Raw genomic sequence first — 26050 nt, 5'->3', positions numbered from 1 at the left:
GCATTTTCATATCAAATTTAGCAATCTGAACATTTTTTATGTATATATAAGTTTAAGCCACAGAGTATATCCAGTTCCATCGTAGGAGTTCACCTAATTAAAACATGATAGTTCCACAGAGAATGTGAAACTAAACTTTGGTAAACTATATATAATTTGGTAAATCGTAGAGTAGAACATCAAGGTTAACATGCCTGTTGCTATTAAAAAAATAAGGTTGGATTCATTAAAGGACAGTTTTAAGATGTGTTCAGATGGTTACAAATTTGCAAATCTGTAGCAGTTCTTTCTGAAAGTATTGCAGAGCTGAATGCTTCATGGAAGTCTATTTTATTTCAGCCATAAGCCAGTCACTTGAGTCAGCCATTTATTTTTCAGGCCTATTATGGTCCAGTCTATGCTAGTGGAGAGAAATTACTTGACTGACAAACACTTTTCAGCAATGTGCTTAGTGGTTTTTTTCATGAAAACTGTAGATAAATAGGTCTAAGAACAATTAGTGGGTTCATGTGGATCCAATACCATTGGACTCTTTGGTACATGAGATACAAGACAAAAGAAGGATGTGCATTGTGAACAGATGGTGGTTCTCATTAGGCTTTAAATTTGTGTAAATTCAATTAAATATCAGGTCAAACTAGATGACATTAAATCAAGGAAAATCCATCATCCAGAGCCAGATAGGAAGTTAGGTCTCAAACTGTACTGTACTTTGGCAAAGTCCAGGAGAGCTCAGTAAAGAGGCAGTACACAATAGCAGACATAATTATGTCCTTAATACTTTTTTTTTTAAGGAGGGGGAAGAGATTCTAGTTAAGTGGTAACAACAGTCAATATAAAGCCATCCCTATTTTTTTTCCTTATTGGCACACAACAACCCTGCTGACAGAGGTGAGACTAGGTAGAAATTGTCCCAGTTGTTCTGAAGGTTTAAGTTGCTCTCGCATCTTTAAGCTGCTTAATCATTCTGTATAAAATTCAGAAATAGGATTTTGAGGAGCATTACCTACCCAGCTTCTCTTAATTTTTATTGGAATTTGGAAACCTAACTTCTGGTTCTTTATAAGGATCACCAAATCACAGCATCTTTAGTTGATTTATGAAGTTCCACCTGTCCTGTCTGTAATGGCACAGGGCATGTCTGCTCAGCAGCCAGACCTTAACTTGTCAGCCAGCTCCTGCAGGAGCTCACCACAGGCTGGCAGCTGAAAATTCATGGAGCCTTTCAGGGAGGTTTTGCAACTCTGCTGACCTGTATGCCTCTATAGCAGTATTGACCCATACAGACAGCTAACTTAAAAGGATATGGGTATCTTTACAAGAGGCATTAGAGACAGAAAAAGAGGGAGTTGCTTTCCTAGTTGTTATTATACAATCTTGCTAGGTCATGATTAAAGTACTAACAATATGAGAGGATAGAGGACACCAGGACGCACTAAGAGTTCAAAGCACTTTCCTTGGGAGTTTGCAGCCTTACTTATTGGACTTGGAAAATACGTAGGCTTGTGAAGCCAATCTGAAATCTCTTGCACTGATGCTGCTGATATACCTGGAAAATAACAATGCAGGCAAAAGTACAACCACAAATCTGTCCACACAGTCTGTAGCATTGAGCTATGCTGATATTCTCTCACTTTGCTTTATTTAAAGTTCCTACACTGTTAAATTGCATAGAACTTTCCATTAAAAGTTGCCTTTCTCTTAAGACACAAGTCTACTTTAAGCTGGCAACAAAATCTTTATGGTTCAGAAAATATTATACATGAGAGAAATAAAGTGGACCTGGTTAGTATAGGTATGCTATATTTACCTTCTAAAAAAATTTCATTCTAAATATAGACAAAGATGCCTCTCAGACCTGTGTGCCTTTTATTTGCAGTCTCCAATTTCGCTTTACATTTTGCTGTGATAAATTATTTGACTGTTCTGAACGTGTGATAGTCAAAACTACTCTTCTGTGACTTAACTTGAAGACTATGAGAGTATTATTGGAAAGCTTCCTTCTTCTTGATATCCATAAGGTAGTATCAGGGTTAGAATATGAGTTTGCAGTTACAGTAATTCAGATATTCCTTTCCTCTTTCAGTCTGTTATCTGAGGAAAAAAGTACACCTAATATTAACATACCTTTAGGCCTTCAACACATTTTTAAAGCTGCTATTAGAAGATACTACTAGAATGCTTGAAATACTTTAAACAGATTAATATGTACCTTAGACCACACTCTCAAGAGGTGTAAAGCTGCCAAACTCTGAAAAGTCAACAGTTATTCCAAATGTCTGGCCCTTCCAATTTAATCCCAGTAATTTGATCTGTCCTAGAGAAAATTTCATTTTTCATACTCCTATGAAGGTTGATATGAAAATTGATATTCACACAAGGTCCTAACTGGCAATGAGGATTCTGTGGATTGTACGTTTAGCAATATGGAAGTTTAATAAATTGTTATGCTTCACTAGACTAAGATATCTGTTTGAAGTGTACTCAATCTGAGTATGTTTCTAAGGACAGAACGGTGAGCATTCTGGAAAATTAGTAGTAGGTCTACTCACACTTCTTCATTTCATATGCTTATGACATGCCTATCTCCTGTTTATCTTGACTCCAGACAATGCTTTATTTCCTACCTTCTAGATACAATCCCTCTGAGAGTGCCCTGTCCTTTCAGAGAACAAGACAGACTAAACCAAGGTGAGATGGTAAAATTTACAGCCTGTATATGCAGAGAAGGGATTGTGTTTTAAAAGCAGATCTAGAAATCAGAGGAAAGTATCAATATTGACTTATTCAGCAGTCTAGAGAAAATTTTTACTATTTAGCAAATTATTGCATTAAATATCAGACTTGGTGTTATTTATTTTCTCCCAAGGAAGTTATTTTAGCAATTTAATAATAAGAACTAAGTGTCGTAAACTCTTTGAGCCAGTACTAAAGAAAGACCACAGACTATATGGTCTGGCTTCCCATTTTTATGGACAACAATAAATTATACTGATAATAACTTGCCAGAATTGTTTGTAACTATTTTAGGTTCCTGTTTCTTTTGCCATTGCATTTTGGTACTTGTACTTAGCAAAGTATTTTTTGCTACCAGATATTTGCAGTGATGTCCCTGTGGAAAAAAATGGATTGTTTAATGCACTCTTCTCTTAGTATCAAGCAAACTTCAAATGTATTGTGTGGCTTATTCTTAAAAAAACTAAATTTCTACAGAAGAATTTAGAAATGTGTAGATTTTCAGTCTGTGCATAATGTCAAGCTGTTCAAGTATATGCTCCAAATACCCAGGGAACAACTTGTCTCATCTTAAATATGTTTTTATTTGGAAAAAAACAAAACTTGAGGTTAGAGTGCTTCATAGTATGAGGAACAAGATGTTTTCTCCCAATTTTATCAGTTTACTATATTTTATATACTATATTATATAGACCCTCATATTTTGAAAATATCATCACATACAAGGTGTTGAAATGTATAAGAATATGAATATAAGAGTATTAATATTTTTAGCATCTGGTAATAAAATGTTTTGCATAACTTAAATAAAAAACAAACAATATTTATGACCACACCCTTTGCTTGACCAGTTTCAAATGCTTTAGTGTCTTTGGGGCAAGGCAAGTAAAACCATATCAGCTGTTGCCAGCAAGTATTACAGTGGAAAAAATAAAGGGCAAAAAGGTCAGGCTAGAGAGATGTCTATACTTCATTTGAAGAAGTTAAAACTCAAATAATAAACTTGATTAATATTTAGCTTTACTACTACACTAGCAATCATATTTTGAGGAGCTTTGTTTAAAAATATTATCAAAAACACTACTATGAAATTGTGAAAATAAGTGTACTTATAATATAGAGGGTTTCGTTACACCTTTTTGGCTTATTATCTATTAAATTGACAGAACAAAACAGTTGCTGCCAGGTAACAACAGTTGCTGCCAGGTAACAGTTGCTGCCAGGTTTTTGAAGCTTGTTGCCAATCTCAATGCCATATATGAAACACTCCTTTTCTCCAGCTGTCACATCTTATTAGCTGTTTCAATTCAGTTTGCTTGCACAAGGTCTTTTACCTTGTAGTTTTGACACAGTTCTTCTATTTTAAAACTGCACTAAACTGAGAACTTGTAGTAACTGGGAACACTTGAAAGACAAGATATTACCTGTAAAATGTGATGCTGATTTATAATTGCTACAGGTTACAAGAAGGGATGTTGGTGTTTTCAAAATAAGCCTCCCACTTTGGAATGGAATTTCAGAAAAGTTCTTTAAAGAATTCCCTTTGCAATGGGAATTTCAGTTCACATGAAACTAAAGTAAAAGCACAGGAAATGACAAGGAGACAGCTGAAACGAGCATCTTTAAAAGTCTTGTGCATGCCAAGAGTTCACTTCTGTGTCACATTCTTTATAGGCAGAGAAGATGTTGAAGAGGTGTTGGCTGAGACAAGACATTTAATTGTTTGGATGGTACCTTCACTCACTTCTGGTGTACTGTGCTTCAATTTACCTAAATGAGAATAATGCATACCTTATCTTCCATGCATGCTGCATTTAGACTTTTCTATTTGGACTACAAAATTTGTGCCACTTCAAGGGATGCTCACATTGCCAGGATACTTTGTGCTCCTTTACACACGAGCAGAGAGAGTCTGGGTAGAAAATATCACACCAGATGATCTGGCAAGGATGGAAAAGGGTGATGGAACCTCTGTGACCATAAACAACAGTGTTGCTAGTGAAATGAGTATTTATTCTGTCAACTGCTGACCAAAAGATTTTCCAGGCTTTCTGAAAAAAATTAATCTTTCCCTAGGGAGCTTTTTGTGTGTGTGCATGCTCATATTAAGCAGGAAAGCCTGACTCACAAGAGTGACAGGAAAAAAATCCACTTATATTTCTAGATTTTAAGTGCAAGATAAGCAGTTGTGTGTGTATGCAAAACATACACACTGCGGGATTATAATCCATAATTAGGGTTCCTGTAAAAGAAATGCCCATGCATAGACTAATGACATTTACATTAAGTGTGCATGTGGATCTAGAAATGTATGCACTAAAACAACAGTAGGTGGGGCTCTATCATTTATTCCGTAACTAACTTTTTTGCTTTTCTGAGATGAATTAAATGCTTTTTCTGGGAAGGACTCAAGGTGTAGTCATTGACACACAACAGAACCAACTAAACTGCTGGGTTATCTAACATTTTACACCTTGACCATCCACCCACACTCTCCAGTCTTGTGTAGCTGCTATCTGCCCTCTTATTTCCCACTGGGGAGGAAAGCAAGAAAAACAGCCTTCAAAAAGCTGTTTCTGACTTTCTTCGCTTTATCAGTTTATAATATATTCTTGAAGACTTCTTACTATGAAGTATGAAACTTTGCGGAGAAAAGAAATTAGTATTTTCATCTCCTTAAATATTAAATGCCTCAGAAAACACCAACTAGCTTGTGATGGTTGCTTATCGTCATTAAGGCTAAAGCAGCAGTCCTTTGGCCATTCCATGGCATCTTTTCTATGGAAAAGCAGTTCTTTCCTTACTAGTAGCAACAGACTTTCCAGGAAGAAGTCAGTTCCTTCCTGTGCTCCCTCCTTGGCTTATTCTCCCTATGTCTTTTTTACTAGGAATAATTGTCCCTAGCCTCTTCCCAAGATCTGCATCTTGTTTACCAGAAATACAAAGCAGTACAAAATTCAGCATTTTTCAAGAAGAGGCTCCAAAGCCTCCAATATTTAACAGATCTTTCTTTACTCTTCACAGAGCTGTAATGTTCTTTAATGGGAAAGGACTTGGTGAAGAGATGCTTCCAATGGCTTTTTAATCTTTTAAAGCCTGTGACAACCTACATTGATAAGGGGCTACAGCTGCCCTTACATATATTTACAAGCTATTCCTTGCTCAAATTGTTGGAGGGGTGTAGATTTGTCCTTCCAGAAAGTTTTGTCCAGCCCCTCACTGATGTGTCTGTATGGAAATTCACACCTGTGCTCTGGAGGTCGGATTTCACAATTCTTAGAATGAATATTTGCTGTCTCTGACAGAAATTACCAAATGTTCACCTTGGGGCAACTACACAAGTGCCCATGAAAAGATCAGTTTTCATGCACAGGTACCCACAAAGGGAAAACTGCAGAAAAAGTTTGAGTGCTCGCCAAATGAAGCACAGGTATGAAGCCACATATGGGAATAGAATACTCCATTCTTTCCTGTTAAAGAAAAAAAGTGCATTTTAAATTATTGCACTTCTGAAAGAGAGGGTACACAGGGTACTGTGTATCAGCCATTCACTGAAAGTGATAAATGTGTATTACTGCAAGTGTCTTTCTATATGTCTGTAACTACATCAGATGACATCGCTTCAACTGTGCTTTGGCTAAAAATATGGCTTTACATCCAAAGTTCCATCTGTGTTGTTGTAACGTAATTCAGCTGCAGAAAGTGAACTCCTGCTTGGCTGACTCCCTGTATCTTCATACTGAGAAATATCAAGGAGAGTGAAGCAGAGAGCAGTTTTATCCATATAAGAAATATACTTCTCTAATGTCCTAATCTGGAAATTATTTTTGTTGAACAAGGGGAAAACCCAAAAAATGAGGGGGAAGAAAATCTAATAAATAAAAAATTGGGCTCAGGAGGCCCAATTCAATATTTCTCTTTAACATGTCATCCAGCATTTCAATCTGGGGAAAAAAAGCAATTCCATTTTAAGGAAGCTTTCAAAAATTTGGATGCCTTCCAATTTGAAACAAATGTTCAAATCTTAACATTTTCTACTGTGTCCAATTAGAATTGTAGGGTAAGCTTGTCTGGGAAGCTGCACTTGAACACAGAAATGAAAAGGCTAGAAATTCCAGGCTCCAAAAATACCTACGTTGCTGTGAGTGAGGTAGCTCAGAGCAGCTGACCCTGCAAATAGGAACAAACAAAAGCCTGCTGGTGTGTCTGGTCTAAGTTCTGTTAGCTCCAGCTGACCCTGTGAGTGATCTTTGTTGACTCTAACAGGCACAAGACGGTTTCTGCTAGTACAAACAGTTCCAAATCTTGTCTTGATCTTTCCTGATTTCTGTGTGAATATGTGGATTTCATGGGGTATCCTGATTTGTCTTTCAGGTGAATTGTCAGTTCATTTCAGAAAACAAATATATAAATGCCTGTGGTTGCCACAGTCTTCTAAAATTTTAGCAGCATTTTGTCTATCTGAGATGCTTTACTGGTTTTTATCATAATTAGTAACACAGTTACATTATGTTTTGGAAGCATTGGCTAAAAAACATATGAAAGATTGCTTGGAAAAAAATTAGAACAGTAAAGGACTTCTTTCAATGAACGTTTTGGGGTCCTAGATGGATTCAGAAAACAATATTCTCTCATTTCTGTTGGCTGCAAATTTCCTGGTAGATGCTGTCACTGCATGTATGTATTAGGTGAGATTAACAGTTATAACTTCTACAGGAAGGTGATGTGATATGGCAATTAGTATTTGTGAAAAGGTATCTTACTTGAAGACCTGCATATATAAGATGTGTCATTATATTCCTTACACAGATGCAAATGGGATAATTTGCTCTTATTCCCTACATTTCTTATTGATTATCCCTTCTAAGAATCACAAGTGTTCTTCATTCACAATTTACATTTCCCTTTGAGAACTTTTTGTGTAGCTCTAGGATACTAAACCTTTATTAAGCTGTACCATTTTTCAAGCTCTTTTTTTTTCCTTTCTTGGATGATATGCCAATACCTAATTACCATTGCTACTCTGATGTGTTTCAAGCTGTGGGCTTTTTATTCTTACATACAGCAGGTGAAAACACCCACATTGTATAAAAACTCTCTCACTTTCTCCTACATTTAGATAATAATCATGTCATCAAAGCAGAAATTAGTGACTAGAACCTTTAAGGGTGAATCCTGCCCTGTTGAAATCATATTGAAATTATGTTCACTGCCTTATACCTCATTCTTCTGAAAAAAGAAAATTACACGTGGATTTAGTCTATTACTGTCCTTTCTATGACAGAGCAAGAATACTATTTAAGGGGTTCCCAGACTCCTAGCCAGGACCTATTACAATCCTGAAAAGAAGCATAGCAAGTGCAAAGGGAAAAAAACCCAAACCACTGAATGAATCTTAGTTTTCTATAAAACTGGGCGGAGATAGTCTAAGAATCTTATGAAAGGCAGTAACATATTTTACTAACTGCAGTAATGTTACTCTGATTCATAGAGTGACTGGAAAGCAGTCTCTTAAAAAGGGTTCTAATACTGTTCTAGTAAATAGACTCTCAATAATTATTCATGTCAGAGAAAAGCCTGAAGGTCTAGCCAAGATAGATAACTGATTGTGCAGGAGAAGTTTGTGTGCAATACAGTGTCACCATGAAGCTTTCATGACCTGTGCTAACAAAATGATAAGTCATAGAAACATAACATCATTGAGTCCAACCAGTAACACTGCTGAGTCTACCACTAAGCTATGTCATAAATGCCACATGTACTCTTTTAATTAGATCTTTTACATACCTTCAGGATTGGTGACTCCATCACTTCCCTGGGCAGCCTGTTCCAATGCCTGATCACCCTTTCACTCTAGAAATTTTTTCTAATCTCCAATCGAAACATCTCCTGGCATGACTTGAGGCCATTTTCTCTTGTCCTGTCACCTGTTATCTAGGAGAAGAGGACAATCCACACCTGGTTCAACCTCCCGTCAGGGAGTTGCAGAGAGTGGTAAGGTCCCCTCTAAGCCTCCTTTTCTCCAGGCTAAACAACCGCAGCTCCCTCAGCCGCTCCTCATACGACTTGTGCTACAGACCCTTCCCCAGCTTTGTTACCCTCCTGTGGACATGCTCCAGGACCTCAATGTCCTTCTTGTAGTGAGGGGCCCAAAGCTGAACTCAGGATTTGAGATGTGGCCTCACCAGCAGTGAGTGGAAGGGAACGATCCCTGCCCTGGTCCTGCTGGGCACACAGTTGCTGGTACAGGCCAAGAGCAGTGAAGGCACTTGCCCTTTCTGTTATGTAGTGAGGCCTGAGGGACAGCAAGAGCTTTCACATAGGAAATGTGGAAGCTATCAGAGAACTCAACTTTAAACTGATTCTGCAATATTTCTGCCAAGGGATTAAGCCCTCTAGGGGACACCAAGCCTTGGGCTGGCTTGTGCATTGGTCCTGGCCATGTGAACAAACTTGAGACAGAAAATCTCAAGTTAAAAGCTGGGAACTGAGTGATACAGAACCACTGCAAGGAAATTATTAGCAGTCCTGGAATTAAAAGGCCTTGATAAAGAATGAAATTATACTGTATTCAAACCAGCATAAAAGTCTTCCTATAGGATCAAATTTACTTTCAGGTTTTAATTCAAAGTAGATGGAACTTTCATTCTCTTCAGGACAAGTAATGATTTTTCCAGGTTATCCTTTTTGTTTGTTCATTGTCTGAGATTAGAAGGTCACTTCTTGAATTTTAGACTTTCTGTTAAAAGTCTGGAGTAGGAGTAGGAGTGGCACTGGAAGGGGAAGAAAGTTAATTCTGAGTGGAAAATCCTAGGGATGTGCAATTACGGACACACACACAGGTCAAAGCTTATAGATCAAATAGCAATAGACAATTTTACATTTCTACCATCTATTGCAAAATGGTTAAACAAACCCTATGAATGATTCTTGGTTGGACTGAATTCACCAAGTGTCCTAGAAAGCAGTTAGTGTTCTATAGCACATGCTGCAGGCCAGACTTAAAAAACAGACAATGAAGCAAACAATAATATGGAACGGGAAAGGGGAAAACAGAGGGAGAGAAAGGAAAACAGTAAATTCCTTTTGAAGTCTGAGTCTCTGCCAAACAAATGCCTTCAGTGTTTAGATGCAACCTGCCAGATAGGTATTTGACACTATGAAAATATGTTGGCAATGTACAAGAAGTAACATCACAGATCTGATACTGTAAAACCTGGAAGAAAAGTTATCTTTGCATTCCATAGCACTCTGACACAACTTGCACACTGACAGCAGAACTGTACTTGGCTTCACCTTTTGAAAATGCCCACCTTGCTGAAGAGTCAAACAGGGAAACTCCATTCGTTGCTGCTGTGCACAATGTGGGATGAAGCCACATGTAATAACACACTCCTGAAACCACACGTTCCATGTTCCTTCTATATTGTGGTCTATGTCTGCACAGGGCTAAACCTCTAACAACTGGAGGGACTGTTAATGGGTTGAACAGATTGCTCTGCCCCAAGCTCACTCTTTGGGCTTGTGGTATGGGCTGGAAGGTTCATGAGCTGTTCACTCAGGGCAGGGAGGCCTTATCCCTGATTCTGTGGGAGCAGTGAAAGCTCTGCCTGGGTGAATAGGACAGCAATGTTTTCCAGATTATTACAACAGCATTCAACTTGGGCACTGTGATTGCAACAACAAGACAAAATTCTACTTGTCCGAGGGAACAAAAGGTTACAAGCAGAAAAATAATTTTGTCTTGATATAGAGAAGGCACGTTTGATGCATAGTTAGATGACTTTTAGGATTGCTCTGTCAAATGTCTTCTTCGTGTGCTAAAACAACGCCAGTAGAAGTGATTTAAGAATAAATGGGTAGTGTTGGCTAATATCTAGACAGCTTGGATACAGCTGCTTGGGATGATATGGATCTATGTGTTTGTGGCTGCATAATGGATGTGTAAATTACGCAGTGTCCCACAGTGGCAGACTGTACATCAATACTTTTACATTTATTTGCTGATATAAAGCTATAGTTTACAGCCTGTCAGGATGATATGCTAACAATTTAAGTACAGAGACCTCATACAGCAAGGCAATTAGGTAAATTAAGTACATAAGCTCGACTTTAATTCTAAGCCTGGGACCAATTACGATGAAATCAAGAAAACTGTTTCCATGTTACATTGTAGTCACTGCCCAGCCTTGGAATTATTCTACAAATAACATTGCAGTAATACTGTATATGTCTATGACAGAATCTTCTGATGTGAAGCCCACTAAAGCTCCTTAAGTAATATGTAATTGGTTCTGTTGTTTCCCAAAGAAACAGGACTCTCATTTACCACCATCATTAGAGGTTTTTCAGCATGAAGTTAAAAAAAAAGAATGTTATTAATTATAAATTTACCAACACAGTGTGAAAAGCACACTACAAAAGAATAGAAAACTCAAATAAAATCTCTCATCAACTACGCCTTTATATTTTAAAGTATCTGTCTACTGCGCAAGCTGAGAGGTCAATTTTTTAATATCAGCTAGTGTCTTTCATAGTACTCTTCTATCATTAGGTTGCCTTCATTTAATTTTTGTTTTCTACTGATTGTTAGTCCTCTGTAAAACCTCCCTCTGCTGAACTGGGGGGTCTCAGTCTGCTGTAGCTGTAGTTGAGCTGTATAGACCTATTTACATTGTATTCTGTGGACATATTAATAGCACACCTGGAGGAGGATTCCCATGTCATCTGTTCAAGGGATCATTAAAATCCTGATTAATCTACAAATTTACTTTTTCTATTAAGAAAAAATCAGTTGAACTGCATTCATAAACCAATGAGGTAATATTTTAAAAATTATTCATCGTAAAATTTATTCTTGTCCTCAAAATGTCACAGTTTTATTTGTCTTTTGTTTTAGTAGCATTCCTCAGAGCACACCTGATGTACTTGTCAGCAGTACTGCTTTTGGGGTTAGTATGTCATATAAACACTGCAGAAATACTGATTTAACTCAGTGTCTGCTGAAGGCTGAGATGTGGTTGACTAGATATGGTCAATGTGGTTCCAACACCATCATTTTTACAGGAAAGAAATACCACTTTATATACCAGATGGTGAGAGAATGTTACAGTTTTAAGGTTTTTTTAAAATCCATTACCCATGAAAAAATGCACTAGTTCCATAAACTTACTTCCATCTATATTCTACAATGCTATTGGAAACCTGAGTTTTCTACCGGTTGTATAGATTAAAAAAAATGTTAATTTTTCAGACTTACTTGCCTTGAGCTAGACATGTAGTATGAGTGGATCACGAGCATCCAAGCAGTAGCTGTGTACTGAAACAGAGCTTGTCAAGAAAGGCATGACTATTGGAAAGTACTTAAGGTGCTTTTCAGCTGCATCTCGCTTAAAGCTATTGAAGTGTTAACACCTTGGAGTCTTTTATTACTGTCAGGAATTATTAATAAATAAAGATAAAGGTATATGAACTAAGCACTGTAAATAATAACTGTAGTCTACAAGTTAGAAAATATCTAAGACTAAAGAAACTGCTTTACAGCATATAAGAAATGCAAACGTGGTAGAAGTGATTACTTCTCTCATTGTTTCACCCACTCCTATATAGACTGACCATGCCTCACCTAATCCATTATCCTGTCATCACTGGCATATAACAACAGAATATCATTTTTTTATTAAAATCCAGAAGTTTAAACTTCAGAGGAAACAAAATAAGCATGCGCAATAAAATCTCTGCCAATAGCTAGATTTGTGATCTGCTCCTCAGGAAAAATACACTGTAATTTAATTTTAGAAAAATGGCACTTGGCTTTAAGTAATGGGTTAGAACTCATCTAGTTTCTGCTATGATACTACCTATCTGTAAAATACTATCCAACATATATACATTGTAAGTAGAATCTAATTAAAAGTTTAAAAATTACAATATTTAGTACATGAAGTGGCCAATTTTGTTTTCTTATGGACAATATTGATTTGGTCATAAATAGTACGTTAAGACACTTCATTCTGAGTGTACATCATCAGACAACTGTGCTGTCCTCCACATATTTGCATTTAACTCTGTGAGAGAATATGTTAGTTAAAAAAAAACCCTGGAAACGTAGAAATATATCTGTACACAATTCACTATCTCAGTGCTTTCACGTGCACCTTTTCAGTCACTCAGCATCCCTTCGAGGAATTCCATAAAACTAACCAAGTAAAAAATGAACTATATTAATATATTGGACAAGGGTATTTGTTCTCTATATATTCATTTTTTTGATCCAATTAAAATTGATTTTGCTTCTGGGTTTTTTTTAATGCTATCCTACATTGTCACTACTTTTTCCTACTATTATTTCATAGTTTTGAATCATGTAATGTGCCTGGCAGTTTGACACCCATAATTTTCTGGTCATAAGTATTTAGATTTTCTGAGAGAGCCTAACTTGCTTTATCTACACTTTAAAAATTGGTATGGTGTAGGCATCACTCAATTTGATCTAATAAGTTGTGTGGTGTCATGTCCTAACAATCCACTAAGCTGTAATCACTATTTGTATGCAAAGCACTGCAATTAGAGCAATTTTCTTTGCTGGTGATTCTGAACTTAAAAGAAAAACAAATTGGAATAAAAATGCAAGTTCTTTACACCTCAGTATATTATACATGATTTGAATATAAAAACTGACCTTCATAGCTTCAGATGAATGAGAGATTTCAATTTCTCCTGGTCTCAGTTTTAAGCTGTTCTTTTTTTTTTTCCCTATCTTTTTGGTTGGTTTTGGTTCCCAGTTACCTTGGCCATAGTTGTATCTTCTAAATGTTTCTCAAGATCCTAGGAAAGAAGAGGACTCTACATTTAAAACTGAGAATTCTAAGTCTCTTGTTATTTTATAAAAATAGTAAGCGTGGCCACTTGTGAACTAATAGGTAATTCAGGTAATAGGCATGTCAGTATTTGGCTCTTACAGTGTATCTTTTATCTCATTTACTTGACTAAATTGCAAACTTCATAGAAGTTTGATAATAAGAATAAAGAATATTCTGTACTAATAAGAAAGTTCTCTTTTATTTAATAGACCAAGTATGAAACTTGAGTCTAAATTGCTGCACTGCCATAGGTTGCATTTTTGAACAATGATTTCAAAAATATGTTCTTTGGAATTTTTCCTGTTTAGAATTAGGCATTTTTTGGTTGTTTTTTGTTTGTTTGTTTGTGTAGGTTTTCACAAACAAAGTACACATAGTGTAATAAGAAAGATGATAGGACAAGAGGAATATATTTAATCAAATGGTGAATCTCCTTATCTTACTGGCTTTTAATGAAGAAAATAATTTCTAATTAAAAATGGTTTTGATTCAGTAAGTAAAGGCATTGAATGTCATAGGGAAGTAACTCCCCATGCCATCACTCCAAGTACTCTGGTTTGGCAGTGAACACCTCTACTGGCTTTATGGGGGTAGTCTTACACCACATATCATGAACATTTCCTGAGCAGTTTCCTTGCTATTTATAAAACTTATTCTTCATATATTTGAACTGGATAGGTAATGACAGCTGCTGAACAGCACAAGGCTCAGATATAAACCTTGCTTGGTGCAGGACACTGCTGTACCACCATGGTGTCACGACAAGGAACACGACACTTGGGTTGGTTTCGTTCCGCAAGACAGTGAGTCCTGTCAATACGTAATAACAATAATATCATATGATGTGCAGTACTAGTCTGTCTAACAGTGTCACTCTTTTGGTTTAGTACATCTTGCTTCAGAACTTCCTGAGCTGTAGTATGCAGTGAAAATTTGCTGTCTGCTCCTACAAACAAGTAATCTCAACAGTTTCATGTTTAAACTTGAGTCAGTTCTCAGTTGCTCTGTGAAGATTGTAAGAAAATCATGTTCCTGTTGAAATGCAGAGAAGCTCTGCTATTAACCACAGCTGGGACTGGATTTCACCCTATGATTCTGTCAAGTTTTTGACATTTATACGCCATCCTCACTTCTTGAATCTTAAGATTGCAACTAAAATGTAGCGATGTTTAAAAGGAAGGAATGTGTTTTTCCATTTGCATAACTTTAATGATCGAACTGATTGAGCTTAACATTTCCTTCAAAGTTCCCACTTTAGCTGGCATTGCTAACATTGAAATTGCATATATCTCAAAAGTTACATATTTTTAGAAAGTTTTATGTGATAGGAAATAGTGTCTTAAGATGAGAAGTGCTTTTCATCTCGGCAGTAATTTTTACCTCACTTGTGTGTAAGCAGTGTGCTGTGGAGGAAGTCAGACTGTATGTAGCTATATGTACATGTTTGCCTGCCTGATTTTTTTCTAACTCGATCAAAAGAAGCTTTTTGGATGAACAAGTAGGAGATGAAGCAAGGACCAGAGGCAAGACACCCTTCTGTACACTACCTTCTAAGGATTAATGGTGAGACCATTAGTAGGGAAGTAATTAAAATTGTATCTCTGCTTTATCAAAAGGATGCTTAATTGTTAAAAGCTTCCTCATTATAGAATAGATAGACAGTTCAGTATTTAAGGACAGTTTGTGCAAAACCAGTGAACAAAGACAGTAACTCTGAAGGATGGATTTACAACAACCAGTATATCCCTGTGTTTGTGAGATACAATAAGTTTTCTGAGACCTATTTCTGTTCTTTCTATCCACGCCTATGTATGCTTTTGAATTTATATATGCAGCAAATTTATTTTTTAGGGGCAATTTTCTTTTAAAACGCTGTTTGTCATAGGCTGCTAGAGGACATTTTCTTGTAGATGTCAGTACAGCTTGTCTTGTTGCACAGCAGGGCTGAGAAATGGAGGCTGAATCTGAGGACTGTTTAGAACACCTGATTCTAGGGCATATCCTCAAGAGTGCAGAAGTAATGAAATCTATAAGCTGATCTTTCCCTGCCTTACGAGGGAGGATGGAAACATGTACTCTACATCTTGACTTTTAAAATGATAGAAATTCAATTAAACCTTTCTTTCAGGCATCTAAATTTGTGAAAGTTAGGTTTATACAAAAATTCATGCAATTACTGGCAATTTTAATGGAAGCAGATGATCTGCAGCATTTTTGACACAGATGCTTTATATAAGATGTCCAAAAAATGAAAATGAAGATTTAAAAAACTCTAGTTTGAACAATATTTTGCTGCACTGTGGATATTGTTATTTTGTACTACATTCTAGTATAGAAATACAGGAAGTGAAGAAATAGCAGTAGAGAGCAGCTTATGAAGAGGCCTTGGGGACACTCATGATTCCCTGACCACAGGTTTGGATGATCAGGAAGCTACAAATTTTGAAATCTTAATTGGTGACCTTTGAGTTCTGAGTACAGATTTATCATTCTGCTGAGCTTGATTCTCTGATTATAGAGAGATTGACTGACTGGAGAGGCTTCTCCTTAAAATAGGTTCAGTTTCCCAAAAGAGATTAAGGAAAATGTGAAATGCTGTGTAGAACAAATGAATAGTTGAGCAGTGTATGAAATCTAGCCACTTACCCTTTGGTGACAGTGCTTTTAAATAGAAATCTTCATTTAGCACACAAAAGATACACATAAATTTTGGTCCTGCTTTGTGTTTGGGAGCTCACATGATTTTGTTCTCAAAAACCCATTTTACAGCTATCTTGTTTAGGGATTCCTCCATGCATCCCAGCTGATGGGGAGAGATGGGCTTCAATTTCTGACTGCCAGAATCGCCTGGTGGGTCCTGGATGTGTGATTTGATCTTAAAATATGATTCAATAAAGTGGCTCTGCGTTATGTTTCTTCTAAACCTAGGAAGCACATGTGTACTTGTATGCAAAACTGAGCTGTATGAATCTGTTTAGCAGCTGATTGGTGTCTGCTTTGGTACCAAATGGGACAAAGCCATAGAACTTTGTTCCACTGTTTTCTCTTTAATCCAGAGCTTCAACATCTTCCTTCTCAAATTTATATCTACATTCACACACATATACACATCTACATTTATATACATAAATACACATTTATAAAAGCTTTGCCACTCTTCTTTTAGATCTGATAGAGACATTTAAAATGTAATTTTTTAGGGAAATAAAGAGTTTAAAATTAAGCCTTGTGTGACTGAAAGCTTGTTTTCTTTAGCCAACTAGCTCAGCTGGTCTGGTAAAAAAAACAAGAAACAAAACCCAACAAAAACACAAAAGAACACAAACTCTTTCAATAAACCTTTGATTTCTTTGTTTAGCATGCTTACCACTATTAAAACGTCAGAGTATGCAAGGTATGTTGTTATTGGTATAATAGTGCTTATTAAATATTAAATCCCTGATTATTGAGCCATAGAGAATAACTACCATGACAAAGGCTTTGCATTGATATAGTCATAGTACATACAAAGAAGTAGAGTACTATGATTCAGAATTACTGGGATTTTAGATCACCTAATTCATCTCTAGTTTTCCATTGGATAAATATATGTTAACACCTACAGCGTTAGTAAGTGGAAGCATAGACTTGTACATTGGCACTTTTTAAATAACAGCTTTAAATACAGCTATTTATCAATTAACTTTCCATGTGTTGTTCTCTTGAAATATTTATTCATTAGCTATCTTGCTCTAGGCATTGCTTTGCTTCTTATTGTCCCACCCTACTGTCTCTCCATTCACAGCTAAACAGAAATCATAGAATGGTTTGTGTTGCAAGGGACGTTTAAAGGTCATCTAGTCCAACACCCCTGCAGTGAGCAGGGACATCTTCAGCTAGACCAGGCTGCTCAGAGACCCATCCAACCTGATCTGGAATATTTCCAGGGATGGGACATCCACTACCTCTCTGGGCAATCTATTCCAGTGCCTCACGGCCCTCACTGCAAAAAATTCTTTCCTTATATCTAGTCTAAATCTACTCTCTTCTAGTTTAAAACCATTACCCTTTGTCCTATTGCAACAGGCCCTGCTAAAAAGTTTGTTCCCATCTTTCTTACAAGCCTCCTTTAAGTACTGAAAGGTTGCAATAAGGTCTTCCTGGAGCCTTCTCCAGACCACACAACCTGAGATCTCTCAGCCTTTCCTCATAGGAGAGATGCTCCATCCCTCTGATCATCTTCATGACCCTTCTCTGGACCCACTCCAACAGCTCTATGTCCTTCTTATGCTGGGGGTCCCAGAACTGGATGCAGCACTCCAGGTGGGGTCTCAGGAGAGCAGAGTAGAAGGGCAGAATCCCCTCCCTTGAGCTGCTGTTCACCCTTCTTTTGATGCAGCGCAGGATGGGACTGGCTCTCTGGGCTGCAAGCACACATTGCTGGCTCATGTCCAGTCTGCAATCCACCAGCACCTCCAACTCCTTTGAGGCAGGGCTGCTGTCAATCCCTTCATCCAACAGCCTGTATTGACACCGGGGGCTGCCCTGACCAGGTGGAGGACCTTGCACTTGGTCTTGTTAAACCTCCTAAGGTTCACATGGGCCCACTTCTTGAGTTTGTCCAGGTCCCTCTGGATGGCATCCCATCCTTCAGGAGTGTCAACCGCACCTCTCAGCTTGGTGCTGTCTGCAAACTTGCTGAGGGTGCACTTGATCCCAGAATGTCATGGGTGAAGACCAAACAGTACTGGTCCAAATATAGACCCTGAGGGACATCACCTGTCACCCATCTCCATCCGGACATTGAGCTGTTAACCACTTGCCCCCTGGATGTTACCATCCAATCAATTCCTCATCCACCATAAAGTCCATCCATCAAATCCATATCTATCCAATTTAGAGAGATGGATGCTGTGGGAGGCTGTGTCAAAGGCCTTACAAAAGTCCAGAGAGACAACATCTGCAGCTCTTCCTTTGTCCACTGATGTAGCCACTCTGTTGTAGAAGCCACTGGGTTAGTCGGGCAGGACTGACCCTTGGTTATAAGAGCCCAGAAGGCTAAGACAATCCCAGATATGGGGGCAAAAACTGGAATACTTTATTGAACACACGAGCACAATTTAAGGGTCTTGGGGGCTGGACATGTTAATGAGGAGGACGAGTTATGTTGATTAGGCGTTGGCTTTATGTTGACTAGAGGATTACAAAGGTTTCTGCTACAGTTACACAGTTGATTAATATTTCCCCTTAACCAGGATTAAATGAGGAGGAAGAAAACAAAGGGTTTTCAACATGGTTTGATAACTTCATCTCAAAGTCCTTCCTTATCCTGTTGCAGGAGCCAGGTTAATCCACATGGTCGTACATCAATGGGTCTCATGAGGAAGGTCCAGTCCTTCAGACTAAGGGATTCCTCTCACCTCTGTTGCCCAAGGTTTACCACATGGACCCTAACAGTTCTTTTTCTGTGGGTATTCGAATTTTGGACTGCAACACTTGGTGAAGCCATGCTGGCTGTCCTGAATCACCTCCCTGTTCTCCATGTGCCTTAGCACAGCTTCTAGGAGAATCTGTTCCATAATCTTCCCAGGTACAGAGGTGAGACTGACAGGGTGGCAGCTCCCAGGGTCCCCCTTTCTACCCATTTTAAAAATGAGTGCAGTGTTTTCCATTTTTCCAGTCAGGAACTTCACCTGACTGCCATGATTTTTCAAATATCATGGAGAGTGGCTTAGCAACCACATCAGCCAACTCCCTCAGGACTCTGGGGTTCGTCTCATCAGGTGCCATAGACTTACACATGTATATATATGTCATACTTAAATACATACATAAATGCACAACAGTGGTAAAACCAGGATTCTCATCTCCTTTATTTTTCATAACTCTTCATGCTGGTTGAAGCTAGTTACAGAAAAGTTTCTCATAGTTACATAGGGGCACTAAGAAAAAAGTTTATTCTGGCTCCTGTGTTGAAGGAAAAAAACCTATGTTTTTTCTACATAGTTGAAATCCATGAAGAGTAGAAGTGCTTGGAAAATTTGAATGATTTCATGGATGTCTCAAAGCTTTAAAAATGAAAGATCCAGCTTTTCTTCCTGATTAAGCTATGAGAATTATGAGATCCTGTGGGCTTTTTGTACTTCAAAGGGTCATTCAAATATAACTGTAAGGATGGATGCCACAAAATTATTTCCATGAAGTTTGATAGAATGAACTCTCTTTGTTTTATGTGTAAGGATAAGGAGGTTGCTCCTCTTGGCTTGTTCTACCTATAGCTGTTCTGGACATTCAGGGAGCTTTGAAGAGGTACCTGCTAAGCTGCTGAACCTCCTAAGCTGTAGGAGCTTGACATCCAAAACATAATTCTCCCAAGGCAATTGCCTTACACTTGATACCAATTAGGTCATATCAAGAATAAATGCTTCTTAACTTCTGCATTGGGAAATGGAAATCTGGCCTCGATGAGACAGATTATATCCTAGAACATTTAGGATCAGATCCTGTTGGCTATGGAAGAAACAGACTGTTACAGCAGGGAAAGTGTTGAGTCAGCACTGTTCAACCTTGCTACCTTTGGAAAAAATCAAGGCTAAAAACATGAATATCCAAACTTGTTACATACAGCTTTGAACGTCAATGGCTGATTTTGACATTTTGAATACAACAAGCACTGTTTCAGGATGAACTCACGTAAGCTGAATATGACCATGAATATCTCCTAAAAACTGCCCAAACAAAACACTGATAATAGAGCTATGAAAAGCACCATTACAGAGCTTTACCAAAATGAAATTAAGGAACTCACAACAACAAAGTAGTAAGGAAACACTGTTCTGAATATGAGGAAATTGTGATAAAAGAATTTATCCAAGACATAAAAGCAAATCCATAGCTGAACAGGGGTACTTGGCACCTTGTCTATACTACAATAAAACATTCTGGTAAAAATAAATTTCTGTATGAATGCTAATACCATGAAGAAAATAATAGTTCCACCGTTACTTTTCTAGGATCTCCACTAAATCTATTGATCTTAGCAATTTCTATTGTCACTGTTTTTCTATGTGTTAAAATCAGCAGCAATATTTGGCTTGATCAGTGATTTATTTGGTAATTTTTGCCAGAGAAGCCAGTCCTTTTGGATATAATTTAACTGTTGGGACCAATGAGAAAGTTTTAATAAATCCCTTCTCCCTATTAATTTTGGACTTCATGGGAGTGTTAAATTTATTTTAAGTTCTACTTTCCCCATCGCTATTTTATTCCTCCCTCCAATATAGATTTGTGGTGCTTCTATAGCCCTGCTTTGTTTTTGATCACTGCAATAGCTTTACAAAATAACTGAAATTTATACAAATATAAAATGTCTCTTTTTTATGTAACAGCTATGATTAATGTACTGTTTATCCAAAGACTGTGACAGAAGATAATTTTATTCACCATCAAAACTAATCATGACTGAAAAAAATTCAGTATTAATAAATAATTGTAGTTTTAAATATGGCTATAATTTAAGGTTTAGTTCAAAGTTATCTGGAGGTGCACTATTTGCCCTGTCTTGCTACCCTTGCAGATTTACTCTTTTAAAGAGCATTCACCCTGCAACTGAAATAGTAGAAACTAATTGAGTATCTGCATGCCTCATGCTTTTCCTATATTTGACAGTAGCTGTTATTTTGGGTTAATTTCCAGGGGAAACTCAAAAAGAATATGCTGGATGCTTCAGACCTGTTGATGGAAGAGTTTTCAGGGTTGTGGCTCTGCAGCAGAGCTACTGCTGGAGCAGCATCCCCTGGAGGCTGCTGGCACAGATCCCTGCCCATCCCCGGGACTACTGGACAGAGAAGGACCCAGTCAAGCACCCTTCTTTATTTCAGGTACATTTTAATTGTTTATAACTTCCCCTCTTTACTGCTTTGGTAGCACGTGGAAATCAATGCAGAAACAAAAAAGTTTGTTTGTCACCTCTCTGCAAAGACTGAAGCCCTTACAACGGACAGCAGAACTAAAGGTATTTAAATCTTTAGTTATTATTCCTTGTGATAGAATGCTAAAAGTGTGAGTTTTTCCAAAATGTATCTAGTCTCATGGCATGTGACAATATCCACCAAGCAACACCTAGCAGCACTGTTCTCTGCACTGGGCAGAAGTTACATGGGAGAGCAAACAATTTTGAACTAAAAATCGAAATATCCTAAAGTCTGAAATATAGTACAAATTCCCGTTTTTGCCTAAGTGGGATCAGACATCCTTACTGGGATGGAAACAGTGTAGATTTTCAGGAAAAATTTTGGAAGTGAGTCAGAATAGTAAATAATTTTAACTTTCTGGGTTTTTTAAAATAATTTTAACAGTCTGTTGATGAGCTAATGCTTCCCCAATTACCATTGTCATCATTTGGTCATAAATCTTGGAAAGATTTGGATTTTGATTTAGGGCTTAGTCCAAGATAATGTGCAGTATACCGAGAGATTTCTGCTGACTTCTTCACACTTTGGAGCAAGCCCTTTTGATGGCATTTTCATGTTTATTTTCAAATATTTCTTCCTCTGGTATCCTGAATTTATGTTCCTGATAAAAATCTCAGGGCTTACAAAGGCTTGAAGAGTAATATATTAATTTCTGTTATGTTGCAGTGGCTTCAGTATGTCACAAGGGTATTGTTAAGACTAGTCACTATATTTCTCAGACTGAAATTACTATTGTGTTCTTCAGGGACTGATATAATACCAGCACGATCAGAATTAAAAAAGCACTTTGATTTTACTCTTGCCCAACAGAATTTATTCCACTGAAATCCTTGGAATTTATGGTCAGCTAAAAGTAGAGAATATTGAATATTTGGTTTGATAAAAAGTGAGTCAGCCAGATAAAAAGTGAAATCCTTTAGGACTTCAGCTATATAGTAATAAATTCCTCCAAGGAAAGTATTCAGTTTACTAATATTTCCTTAACCATGTTTTGTAGGATTTGGGGTGTGGGATTTTTTGCTAATATCATGTCATATTTCATTTCATCATTATAAACAACGTGAAGATAAATATTTGAATTGTATATATTCATTGGTGTACATTCAAGTGAAATTCTAAATATTTAGTGGCAGCCTCGGCACTTGCAAAAAGGGTATTCATGATGAGTGTTGAGGAGGAATCAGTACACTTGCACCTTGTGAAAGGGTAGTTGTATTTTATCCAACTAATTTAGCCACGGGATTGTTATTCAGAGTTTATATTGCAGTGAGAGACTCTTCTCCTTAACCCAAAATGAATTGTCACTCATCTTACACCTGTGTGAGACTGACATAATGCTAACTGGCAGCTTGCTAACGCCTCGAATGGTTGCCGTGCTTTTGAACTCTGCAGTGCATTTCTCACTTGTTGCACCTTGTGCTGTTCCTCCTGGGCACCAGGAGTATTCATAGCATCCTGTGTAAAAACACAAAGAGGAAAACCGTTGGGTGCTACATTAGGCACAGGTATCTAGCCCAAGTCTCTTGACAATGTGTTAGCTGAATAAAGCTTAGGCTGTTTGTTTTGCGTAATAGCTATTTTTGCAGTCAGAGTGGGAAAGAGTTCTTTAGTTCTGAGTACTGGTTAATGGGATCAGTGGAATGCTACTTATGCATTTCACATGGAAGAAGGAATAGAGTTACATGCTGACCTCAGACAAAAAGCAGGGTTTTCCCTGACTGTGAGCCGACCATTAGAGATGTGTATGTTGTAGCTAAGCTGGGGATGAAAGCTAAGAGGAAGAATTAAGTAAAGAATATTCAAATGCCCTAGTTTGGGAAACAGCATAACACCTATTTATATAACCAGACCCAATTCCAGCATCCTTTGTTTGGGAAATTCTGTTTGCTGAACTACCAGCAAATGAGGTGGGTGCTGGAGCACCTCAGTTTCAAGAGAGATTGTTTATGCTGTCAGCAGCTGATCACACCATAAAGCAAAGTAAGTGTTGAGGTTTTGTTTCTCTTAGCTTCAGATAATATTTACATAAATTAACAAGGAATGTCTTCAGATACTTTGTAAAGCTGGGGAGGAAAGAAAGGCCTTTAAGTTTTTGTGGATGTGGGATTGGAACACAGGCATCCTACAGGTTTATTGTTTTGCTGTGGAAACGGACATGGCTCCAAAAGGGTCTTATTTTCCAAAATTGAATTTCTGTTTCTAACCCAGTTATCCTGAGGTTTCTTGGACTGATTTCATGACAACAGTTAAACAAAATCTAACTCCTTTAAATCACTTATTACATTTCATTATTTGAAATAATGAGTGTAGGTGGTTCTGTTTGGAGGCAAGTGTGAATCCAACCAGGAATAAAACCCTTGTAACACAGGCACTAGCTGTGGCATACCTATTGCACAGCCAAAATGTAACCCCCGTGACAAACAAAGTGATATATGCACAAATGGTATATCTGTTTTGTGTGTGTCATACCAGTTCTTAAGAAAATACCACTTCTGACTCCGTCATAGATAAACAATTTTAATCCATCCCAGTCACAGATGCCCTGAAGGAGATACTAAGGCTTTCTTTGCATATTAAGAAGAAAAGTAAGTCAAGAAAATTAAATTATTACTTTCTGATCGTTATAAACATATTTCCAGAAAAAGCAAAAGAGTTGGGCTATGATACAAAATGAGTAGGAAGAAATGCAAGTGAGATTTACCAAATACCTACGTAAATTAGAATTAATGCACTGAACAGATTCAGTTTAACAAGAGTGGGCTGATTTCAGAAACTGATTATGATTTGAATATTAATTTTTAAGGACAGAGAGATAATCTAAAAGCATCCAGAGACTGTGTTTTTGTACACATCATAACATTTTAACTCATGACTAAGTTATTACAGGAAGACATTTCCATATATTGCCTGCATTTAGGTGTCTGTCTAGATGAATGGCTTTTTTAACTGAAAGACAACCTATTTGAAATACATTTGCATTTACTATAGGTTTAAGGGAAGCTTTCTATATCAAGATCCATGCCATTTCATATTTTTAGATTGAAGGACCTTCTTCAGTAGGCTAATAGTCAATGGTAAGATCTTCATTAACTTATCAGGGTAATACCTGTTTTTAAGTAATTCACTTAAGTAAGGCCCTTTGAAAGCATTCCACAATCAATTTCAAGAACAGTTTGTAGACCCTGAATGGTAAGAATGGGAAATTGTAACAAAAGGAGCCTGAAAATCTTTACTCATAATACAGGAAGTCCTTCAATATTAATCGATGAGATGGCTACACTTGAGTCATCTTAATGGTATCACATCCTGATGTCTTCCATTAAAACCATTACAAAATTTAGGAGCCGACAGTTTGAAAATCTTAGTGGGGGGAAGAAATGCAGCTGAGACAGATGTAACACTGAAAGAGTTCAAGACACAGTCGTGAGAAAAATAAAAGCTCTCTTTCTTGTGAGGGTTGTAAAACATTTTTGCTCTTCCAAGAAGCACGTACAAATTATTTGAGGATGTATACAAAGAATGATTCATGTTGAGCTTAGTGAACAGTAAAATGGTTATGGAAGATGCAGGAGCTTAGAGACATTTGTCCAGGAAACACAAAGCCCAGAGTAGGATAAAGATATTCCAAGGTTGCAAGGAAGGTGAGGACTGTGTAGGACAGGGACTCCACACTGAAAGCACCTGGTTCTATATTTCCATAAGAAATCCTGGGTTCTATAAAGTCAGTGACAAAGCCTCCCTGGATCACCAAGACTTCCTGGTCTGTCTCATTTACTTGCTTTACTGGGCATCCATTTGTGTATTGGGCAATGCTTATGTGGTTCTTTCTAAATGCTTTCTCCTAAATCTTTTGCCTCTTCACTGAAGGAGTAGAAATCCATATATTCATGTTTTCCAGTGCCAAAGTGGGGGGTGGGGGGTTGAGGAGTTTAAATAGTACACTTACCTTATGAGCCACTTCCACTGATTTTCCAGATGGATGTTAACACAGAACTATCTTAGAGAAGCCACCAAACTCCAGATGGAGTGCTTGGAGTGACAATAATCTAGATGTCTACTCATTATTAGTCTAGATGTCTAAAATATAATATTGATATTACATTTCAAATGCTATTAACCTTTATTTAGTCTAGATGTCTAAAATATAACATTGATATTATATTGTAAATGTTATTAACATTTATTCTAGAGAAAAATTGGAGCAGATACGTTTCAGTTGCAATACTTGCCTCTTTATATACAGAACAAATGTATTTCACAGGTTTTTTCCAACTTTTCTGCTCAATTATTCTGTATAAATATTAATACACTTTTAAATACAGTACTAAGGAAATTATACTTATGTATCAATACCATAAAATGAGACCAATGAAGTGATAGATCAGAAGAAAGGGTTAAAATCTGTTTATATATAATTTTATAGAGCATTTCGTAAAATTTTGAAAAAGGTGATTAGGCCACCTTTGGTAGACTGCTGTTAACCCTTCTGTGACCATCCTG

The sequence above is a fragment of the Corapipo altera genome, unplaced genomic scaffold, assembly GCF_003945725.1.
Source record: "Corapipo altera isolate COAL_440 unplaced genomic scaffold, ASM394572v1 53, whole genome shotgun sequence".
Classification (NCBI taxonomy): domain Eukaryota; kingdom Metazoa; phylum Chordata; class Aves; order Passeriformes; family Pipridae; genus Corapipo; species Corapipo altera.
Note: the sequence above shows the minus strand (reverse complement) of the source record.